This window comes from Cololabis saira, chromosome 1, assembly GCF_033807715.1.
Source record: "Cololabis saira isolate AMF1-May2022 chromosome 1, fColSai1.1, whole genome shotgun sequence".
NCBI classification, from domain to species: Eukaryota; Metazoa; Chordata; class Actinopteri; order Beloniformes; family Belonidae; genus Cololabis; species Cololabis saira.
Genome location: NC_084587.1, coordinates 20,776,735 through 20,787,146, shown reverse-complemented (window position 1 = coordinate 20,787,146; position 10,412 = coordinate 20,776,735). Strand labels below are relative to the sequence as shown.

At 37.7% G+C, this 10,412-nt stretch overlaps 1 pseudogene; it reads left to right on the top strand.

The window, feature by feature from the left end:
* The first annotated feature begins 251 nt into the window (after window positions 1-251).
* Window positions 252-8,815, top strand: LOC133451494 (tetratricopeptide repeat protein 39B-like; annotated as a pseudogene).
* The last annotated feature ends 1,597 nt before the right edge of the window (window positions 8,816-10,412 follow it).

The window sequence follows — 10,412 nt, the reverse complement described above, 5'->3', positions numbered from 1 at the left end:
TTACGTTCATAAAAATGCAGGTCACAGGTGAGCTCTTCTCTAAATTCAGGATAGAATGTTAGTTATCCATTTTACACAGTGAGGGCAGGAACTTGAAGATGAGGAGTAAATAAATACACCTAAAAACTGTTCTCATGCAGATGCCCTGTGGGTTGGGCTTTCAAACCTCGGCCACTCCCAATTATTTTATACTAAAAGAGAAGCAAGAGGGAAATATTTTTTCCTTTCTCTGCGCTCAGAGAGGACGCCTTCACAGCTGAGCTCGGCTGGGAGAAACATCAGTATCTTCTGTATATCTTCAGTACAGTCCTAACTTCTTTGTAGTCCGATATATCAAATGGAGAAGAAAGATAATTCATTACAGCCGGTAAGTTCTGTTGCAACTTTTTATATACTTATTAAAAAAAATAATTAAATCAAATGTCCTTTATTTCTTTTAACCTAGAAAAATATTTATTTTATTTGAATGTCAATTAAAATGTTTGAAAAATAAATGTGTGAAAAAGTCAAATTAAACCGGAGTTTGTCTGGTTTTTTTTTTTTTTGGGGGGGGTTGTTTTTCTCAACCTCCATCAATCAGAGCTGGAGGATGGATAATCTCTTCTATGACTCTGGTCGTGGATATTCTCTGTTGATTTCAGGCGTGTTTGTCGGCTCTCTGCCATCAGGCCGATTTGGACACCAGTTATGCCGATCGTTTGTGTTCATGTAAAGGTCTGATCCACCAGTTGCGGGCCTGTGGGCATAAACCGGTACCGAGACGCGGCAGTGGTAGGGTTTCTCTCATTAGACGCCCCGAAAAATATAAAAATCTTCTTCTTCTTCTTTTTCAGGAGGACTTGGATCGTATTAGTGAAGATGACACGTGAGTAAAAATTAAAGTACAATATTAGGCTTCATGTGTGAGTATGAGAGGGTGAATGGACTATAGTTATTTCAATAGTTCACGTATAATGAAATAACCGAATGGATATGACGACCAAAACACAGGTCTTGTGAGGAAGCGGCCTGTCACGGATGCGGGGCCCCTGTGAAACGTTTTTTTAAATATCTCAGATGTGCACTTTTCAAATTTGTACATTTGGAAAGTCCGAATTTTTGAGTTTTCATTGACAAAGTTAACCCGTTAAATACTGACATGACATCTTTTTATTTTAATTATATATTGGAATCCAAAACACTTTTGTATTAAAATAATTTCTAAATAATTATTTTCTTTATCATTATGAATGCATGAGGTAAATGTATGTATTTTTTTTAAACTATGGTTTGTATGAAACGTTTTCTTTTCCTTTTTAGATAAAGGATGCTACAAAGCTCTCTGAAATTCATGTATCAAACATGCATTATAGGGTTAAAGACCAAAGTCAGAAATACATGTTTAGGGTTATTCCCCTGTGCAATTTACACTCCCTTTCTGGCTGTACAGAGTTTTATTTTCATTTTCATTGTCATCAAATTATCTATGATGTTGTGAAACTTGAATTTGGAGTCTTCAGTCACAAAAGTATCCTGTTATCTTAACAATATATTTATGCACTGCCCAATCTTCCAAAATGAATTAAATCCCCGCATTGTACTGTGGTTATATTTGGCTGTTTTTTAAATGTTTAAAACACATTTGCCCTGCTCTTAGATCGACTACAGTGGATCTGGAGACTGCTCTGAAGGAGTGCACTGTGGCTCTCCAATACTTTCTGAACAACAAATTTGGGAAGTCATTGGCAGTATTAAAACCCCGGTGAGTCATTGGTTTTTTCTAAAAGATTCTCATTCATTTTATTTTCCAAACAAAGCAAATGTTTCTACAGTTGATGCATATATTTGAAATTAAACAAATTTTAAAGTTTTACGTATCAGACCTAAAAAACTAAATCTGTCTTCTCCTTACTGCAAGACAATATTAGAACAAGACACACAGTGTGTCATTTTATTACATATCTGGGTTGATGTCTGGATGTCTGGACTTTGGGGCTTTTTAAAAAGCTTGATTATTTTCTATTTCAGTCATTTTTTGTAGATCTACTTGTGTGGTTTAAATCATTATCGTGTTGCATGACTCACTCTGGCAAAAGCTTCAGCAAAGGGCCCAGGTTCTATAGCTGCAAAGCAAGCCTAAATCCTCACCACCATGCTTAAAATATTGCCTCAAAAATGACCAAAAATGACCATCTGAGGTGGGTTTAAATGTTTCTGGCTGCAGAGTGAAAGAGCAGGGAACAAGTGTTCAAAAATACTCACTCATACCTAACATTGGCATTGGCATTGTATGTACTTAATGTAGATTATATAAGGTATTTGTTTTTTTATTTAAGATAAATGTTTCTTTTGGTCCTTCAGGAAAGATGACAGCATGTACCATGCAATGGGTTACAGCAGCATCTTGTTGATGCAGGCTGGCATGACCTTTGATCCAAAGGACATGGACACCGCCATGACTTCACTCAGAGAAGCTCTGCACACCTGCCAGAGGTAGGTTTGGTACTGGAGCAACAACGCAACAGCTGTTTTCACCATTTAGGCAAATGAGTATTCTGATCTCCATTATTTTTGTGTGCAATTTCCATTTTAGTTCAAATGAATGGGTTTTTATTGGATTTACGTTTTTACCACAATGTAATGTGATATTCATTTGTAGTGAAAGGAGTGGCCAAGTGATCAATATCTATAAAAACACTGCCCCCCCCCCCCCCCCCCCCTAAAAAAAAAGCATGTTTCTTATGTAAAGCCATGGAAAAAGATAGTGGTCTGAGTTCAGATATGCCTTGTTCCAGAGTGATGGGTCCATCGGGGTACAGAGATGGTGGATAAATTAATTCTCCCATCATGCCTAGTTGCTACAGTGCAAGCCTGTGAAGTCAGTATTATGATCTGGGGTTGCTGCAGTCAATTCACCAATGTAATGATTTCAAAAAACAGGCCAGCTGACTATCTGAATGACCTATTTCTTAACTTAGATTTCGGAAGAAAACTGGAATAATGGAGAGCTTGGCCAACCTCTGGCATGGACAGCCACTTGAGAACCTGACAGAAGGTGAGTGGACAGATACATCGTCTGAATAAGCAGCTATGAGGCCACAAAAGATAAATGATGATGATAGAGTAAGCCAAACATTACAAGGATCAGAAAGCATGTCACATGAGTCACGTTGACGTCTCAAGATAAGCCTCTTTTTTTTGCCTGCATCAACTCTCTTCTCTAATGTAACGTGTGCATCTCTGAATTAAGATGAAGTAAATCTTGTTGGCCAATCATTTCTCATTGACAGAAGAGATGCACGCAGAGTTATGTTATGCTGAAGTATTGATGCAGAAAGCTGCACTCACGTTCCTGGATGAGAGTATCATTGGCTTCATCAAAGGTGGAATGGGAATGCGAAACAGTTTTCAAATTTACAAGTAAGAAGTGTGGAGTGTGTATGTGTGTGTAAATGATCCACAACAGATAATTTTGGAAAAGCATTACCTTGTGAATCAGGATGACCACTAAGATTTTGTGTTTCCAGGAACTGCCAGGAAATGGAAAATGCCTTAAATGACACAGAAAAACAGAAGACAACACACATTCATTTTCGGGGCGGTGTCGGCATGGGTATTGGATCATTTAATTTGGTGAGGACAAAGTGTACCAACGAGTGTTGTTGGATAATACAAAAATATGATTTAAATAAAAGCAGCGATTCAGCATTTCCTTTTGAATTATATTTCAATGCAGATGGTATAAACCAAAGATATATTTAATTTTTTGCATTTTAGGTCTGCAACATATACCAATATAGAAAGTTGATACTAAAGGTTGTTTTTTTTTTTTAAACAAAAACCATGTGTAATATTTCCATTCATCTTTACAATATTTAAAATATTTTCTGGTGAGTACTGAGAAAAGATGTTGATGGCAGTGTATGTTACTCCCAAAGGTCAATCTTCATCCCAGATGCAAGAATCTCGTACCATCACAGACTGCCTGTTGGATTTGTTTTTGATGACAGTCAGGGTGGCCCTTTTTAGTCTCTGGTCCAGAGCATATGGTGTCAATTTCTTCCCAAAAAAATCTTTGAATAACAAAGTTCCTTTTCTTCACAGTAAACATTTAAGTTATTTGTGAATGTAACTATATTGGAAAGTCAAAGGAAATTGTCTTTTTCCCCACATATTGTTTCAGTGTAATATACAATTTTTAAAGTATGCACTGACATGTACAATAGTCATTTTTGAGTTTTTCTCAAATTAGGTCTAACCAGCTAACCGTGTGTGTGTGTGTGTGTGTGTGTGTGTGTGTGTGTGTGTGTGTGTGTGTGTGTGTGTGTGTGGTTATGTCAGATCATGTCCCTGCTTCCATCCAGGGTCCTCAGACTGATGGAGTTTCTGGGCTTCTCTGGAGACAGGGTAGGTAGCATGACTTTTATCTATTTATTTTTATGTATATAAATGTGTGTGTGTGTGTGTGAGTTCATAACATTAATTTGGTAAACATTTATCAAAAGTGGCTTAAAAGCCTATAATACCTTGGAAGTAGCAGTGACCCCCGCTGTTAGGATAAGATAGCAGCCACTTTCATACACAGATTACAACATAAAGATGTGCTGGAGATCCCCTCTTTATTCCACCTCCAGTCTCCAGCTGTGCATCCAGTGATCCCATGAAGGCAACTGGCGCAGCACAGCGTGGTGGAATAAAGGTGCTGCAGGAGTGGAGCAAGCTGGCTTTGTAAATGGGGCTGCTTTTATTCCAGTAGAAGTCTGAAATATTAAAAATAGTTTGATCCTCAACATAAATTACCAATTCTAACTCTAATAATTATTCCTGGCATTATCATGATATATTGTTTCATATTATTATATTAAGTTATGAAATCTCATGGGATGTTAAACTATAGTATTATATTGTTATATATAATAGTATGGTGATATAATTTGGTTATATGTTATAATATTTTATAAAAATTATGTTATATTAGGATATTACTATATTATTATGCTATATTTATATGATATCATGCTACACCACTCTATATGATAATTAGTTATTTGTTTACTCTCAAATTAATATTCTCAATTTATGTATCTATTTTCATCATCTTATTTACACTCACACACGGCACGCACACACACACACACACACACACATACTGATGTTGTCTTTTGTTGTTGTTTGCACTGTATGTTAATAAATAAATAAAAAAAATATATATATATTTTGATCGTCATTGTGCAGGAGCTGGGTTTGTCAGAGCTGAGAGAAGGAGCAGCGAGCAACAGCCTGCGCTCTATCCTCAGCACCTTGACTCTGCTGATGTTTCATCTCTACATTACAGTGATTCTTGGTGAGCAAACCCATGGGGTAGCAACGGATTTTTCCTATGCAATTAGATTAGAACTAAAGCAGCATTATTCATTGCAGGACGTTGTATTGCTGTGAAAGTGATATTGGTTTCTTCCCCTCAGGTACCGGAGAAGGAAACCTCGCTGAAGCCGAAGCTCTGCTAAAGCCCTACGCTGAGAAATTCCCCAATGTGAGCAGTACTGACTGGGATGCTGTTTAATATTGCCATTTTACTTGCCCCTCCGTGATTGTTTTTGGATAATATGAAGTATTTTATCCACAGGGAGCCCTCATGCTTTTCTACACTGCAAGAATCGCAGTACTCAAAGGGAACTTCACATTCGTGAGTACTTGCAATGTCTAATTTTTTGCATTTACATCAATGTAACTCATCTTCCGATCAAAAATGGTGATCATGTGAGTCTGGGCTTATCTGCAGGCCCAGGAGAAGTTCGTGGCTTGTATCGCAGCTCAGGAAGAGTGGCGCCAGATTCACCACCTTTGCCACTGGGAACTGATGTGGGCGTACTCCTTTGAGCAAAACTGGATGGAGGCGTATCAACACGCTGATCTGCTCTGCAAAGAAAATAAATGGTCCAAGGTATGTCATTTATCTTTCCTCCTTTGACCATGTGGTCCGAATGTTGTGACTGTATGTTTTTTCTAATTTAAACAAGCCATTGTTCCTTTCTTGTAGGCCATTTACGTGTTTCAGAAAGCTGCCATCCTGAGCATGCTCCCAGAGGAGGAAGTGTTAAAACTGGGAGAAAATGTGGTGGCGTTATTCAGGTGTGCAACAGCGACGCATTACCACAGATCTATAGCTATACACTCATAATATACTTACATAACATATATATCATCATATATATACCGGTACATAACATACTTTTACACACTTGCTTTTAATTGATCTTTTAAATTATTTTAAAATACTGTCTGTATTTTGATTATTTTAATCGATCTCTTGGGTTATGTGTTGGTTATGTCCTCACTATGCTGCTTTACTGCTATTGTTTTTGCTTCCACTATGCTGCTTTGATTTTTGTTTTATGCCCTCTATTTCTATGTTATGTTTTATGCCTTAAATTTCTTTTTATGTGAAGCACCTTGCGTTGCATTTTGTCTATGAAAGGTGCTATACAAATAAAGTTTTTTATTATTATTATTATTATTATTATTATTATTATTATTATAAAGTACGTAACTGAAATGTGGTTTGCAGGCAGGTGGAGAGCTTCAGATTAAGAATAGCTGGGAAATCGATTCCAACTGAGAAGTTTGCTGCCATGAAGGCCCAGAGATACTCTTCTCCTAATCCTGTGAAACTTGTCGTCCCTGCTTTGGTGAGAATATGTACACAATCCTTTCTGTAAATCGACCATTTTTGCGTCCTCGTTAATCACCATCTTTTTCTCACACAGGAAATGATGTACGTGTGGAACGGATTCACAGTAGTCGGCAAAAGACCTGAGCTGACTGAAGCCATCTTGTCCACTCTGGAGAGAGCTGAAGAGCAGCTCAGTAAAGATTTAGGTGAGATGACTGCAGAACTTTAAAAATGACACGTTGGTTAGTTTTGATACAAATATGAATCTGAGCAGTTGTTCTTTAATTTGCAGCTCCGTCCGATTACCACTTAGAGGACCAGTGCGTTATCCAGCTTCTGAAAGGTCTCTGTCTAAGAGAGCTTGAGCGCCTAGTCCAGGCTGAGGCTTGCTTTAATTATGTCATTGCCAGGTGAGTTCATAACAAAATATACTCACAGTTCTTAACAGTGTCTTGCCGTGTTATTGGTAGCTGTGAAATAATTGATACAGAAATGCATTTTCATCAAACCCTGAAGTTGGAATACAACTTTTTTTCGTCATCATTTTGGCTGTTGAACATCACTCCCTAGACCCTCTAAAGGGATTTTAATCTATTCTGCAGTGAAAAGGACATCAAGCATTACAACTACCTGGTTCCGTACACCATGTATGAGCTGGGCCTTTTGCACAAGAAGAGAGGGGACATCGAGAAGGCCATTGAAGTTATTGAAAATGCCAAGTAAGTGTTCAAAGTCACTCCACAGTTATCATTGAGCTCAAATAGAACTAAACAAATCCAGTTACTTGTTGGTTCTGTTGCATTGCAGACAGTAGGAGTATTATATTTAATGTTCTTTCCAGTTGCCTTTAACACTGCTTTATCCTCATTTAAAGCTTATTTTCTCTGTTCTTTGAAGATCATTGAGCTGTTTAATGAAATGTTCTTCAGTGGCCAGTTGGATATAATTTGTTTATTTTTAGCTCTTGAATATCAATGTTATCATTAAACAGTTCAAGGAATGTGAAGGAATTTCATCATGTACAGGGCAAGGGTGTAGGCCGAAGCTGAACTTTAAGACTGAACTGTTATTCGTCAATACCTGATACAGCCACATGTGCAAAAGAATATTTTCACAAAACTTTTTAAAGCTCTTCAAGAAATATTCAGATTCTCTGGGATCTGAGTTATCTGGGATGAGCACAATGGAAATGTATTTGTGGTCAGACAAAACATTACCCGGATTTACTCATTTTTTTTAGAGTATAAAGCCTAAACAAAGGGAGGGGAAAAGACCGTCCAGACTGTTATGCAGCATCAAGTGCATATGCCAGGGTTCGCAATGGCATGATATTGAATCGGTACCCTTGGAAAAGGCATAATAGAGGAAAAAGCTTTACTCACACAATCTTCTTTGGAAAGTCATGCAGACTTCAGACAACAAAAATGGATGTAAATAAGGCTGAGGACACAAAACATGACATAAAATGTCAGTAATGTGACAATTGGATCTTGTTTTTATACACCATACTGCTACATCACACAAATGGCTAACAAAAACGATCTTATTTGCAGGATGAACTACAAAGACTACAGTATGGAGTCGAGGCTACATTTCCGCATCCACGCTGCACTCAACACCATGGGCTCATTTGCAGCCAAACTCCCCCCTGCACGTACGCCAGCTTAAGTCTGTGACTGGAAACTGAAACGGGATAGAACAAAGTTGAAACACAAATCTCAAATATGTTTGCTGCCTTTATTTTCGGTTGCACTTGAACTGCCCTTCGTATTGTCAACCCCGTCCCTCACTTCACTTGTATGGCTTGGGGTTGTAATAATTTTCAAATTTGTTTGTAAATGTACAAAATGAAATTCAAGAAACAACTGTAATATGACAATTATTGGTGGCCTGTGAGTAAATGTGTGAGTGACTCCAGTAGTGGAGTGCCACCTAACTCCCGTAAGTTAAAGGTTCAGTAAAGTCCCCTAAAGGTCTCATTTGAGCTTTTCGACTTTGACTTCTCGTGTAATTCCTATCCCACGGAGCAAATTTGGGAATCCACAAAGATATTTGTATGGTGAAAGAAACATAGCCAGGTAGTGAGATGTTGGAGTGCAGATGCCAAGGTTGGCTGGATCAGTATTGTGGTCTAGATTGTGGAGTGAACAGATTCACCTTGAAAACAAGTCCAATCATGAAAATCCAAAATGCACAATAAACGTTCTGTTTAATATTTTCAGTGTCTGTTTATGAATTTTTAAACAAATCTATGAATTTGAATCAAATGGTGAATTACCCAAGATTTGTGAAAATAACCTGAGTCAGTGAGAGCAATAACAAGCTTGTAAATAGCAAAGGTATTCTTCCGATGTTTTTATGCTTCAGCTGGAAGCAGTTATGTTCCTGTACTAAAATAAAGCAGCCTAGTAAATAGTCTGCAATTACACAGCACCTTTCAGTGGTATTACTAAGGTACAGCTCAGTGTCTTTGTGCTCATGTTTTTTTAAGATACACTTCACATCCTTCACACAAAATGATCTTCCAATTGGTTGAAAGTCAAAGAATTATCAGATGAGTACTTTCAATCGTAAAGGCAAGGCTTTTTTTTTGTATAGCACATTTCATGTACAGGACAATCCAAAGTGCTTTTATATAGAATTATTTTTTATCAATTTAATGCAGATAAGCCACTTTATCTTAATGCCATTCAATTTACACTTATGTGTTAAGGTCAACTTTGTAGACAGAAAGATTCCTCCTATAGATTTTGAAAGTAAATGTGAGAATTCAGAGAATTTCATTTTCTTTTTTATCTCAAATGTTTGTGTTTGGAAAACTAAGAATTCATGGACATGGCTGTCTCTGGGATAAAGAATGGGGAAACCATGCACAGTCTAAAAGCATCAAGGATGGTATGGTAGTGCTGTGATGGCAGCATTGATGCTGATCAGTAGATGCAGGTTTTGAGGCAACACATGCTGACATCAAAACAATGTCTTATAGGGAAGGCCTTGGTTGATAAAAACCACACATTGCCGAATGCCACATTACAACAACATGACTGGAATAAAAGATTCCAGATGCACACAAAATCTTAATAAATAAATGGATAAACCCAAGTGTTGAACAAATGACATTTTCCAGCAGTAATATATATGTAAGGTGCTGAGTTGCAGATGGACTGTATTAACATAGCACTTATCTCATCTTGTTGACCACTCAGAGCACTTTTACTCTACCAACCACATTTGCTTACCCCTTCATTCACTCAGCCATTTTCACACAGCGATCACTGTAACACAATGGAGATCCCTTCTTATTCTCCCTCCACTTTCTGTCACTTTTCCCTCAGTTTAGCATCATTCACTTTCTAATGTAATAGGCTAGAGCAGGGGTCGGCAACCTTTTTGACATGGAGTGCCAGTGTGAAATTTTCTTGTGAATGAATGTGCCATAATCAACAGCAGGCTAAAACAAAGTTACATTAAGGTATGACACAAAATACAAAAACATTTCCAACACACCTGTAATTATATTCTATACAGGCCACATGCAAGCATATTTTACAAGCATCAGAACAGCTTGTCCTAAAAAAAGAGGAAAATTCTTGACGCGGACGAGTGAGGGCGCATAGCGCCCAAACCCTCTAGGGGGGTCCGGGGGCATGCCCCCCCGGAAAATTTTGAAAAATAGACTCAAAATGGTGCATTCTGGTGGTCTCAAAGCTCCATAATCACATCTTTTATCAATGCAAGAATACACACAAAAAATCTGAAT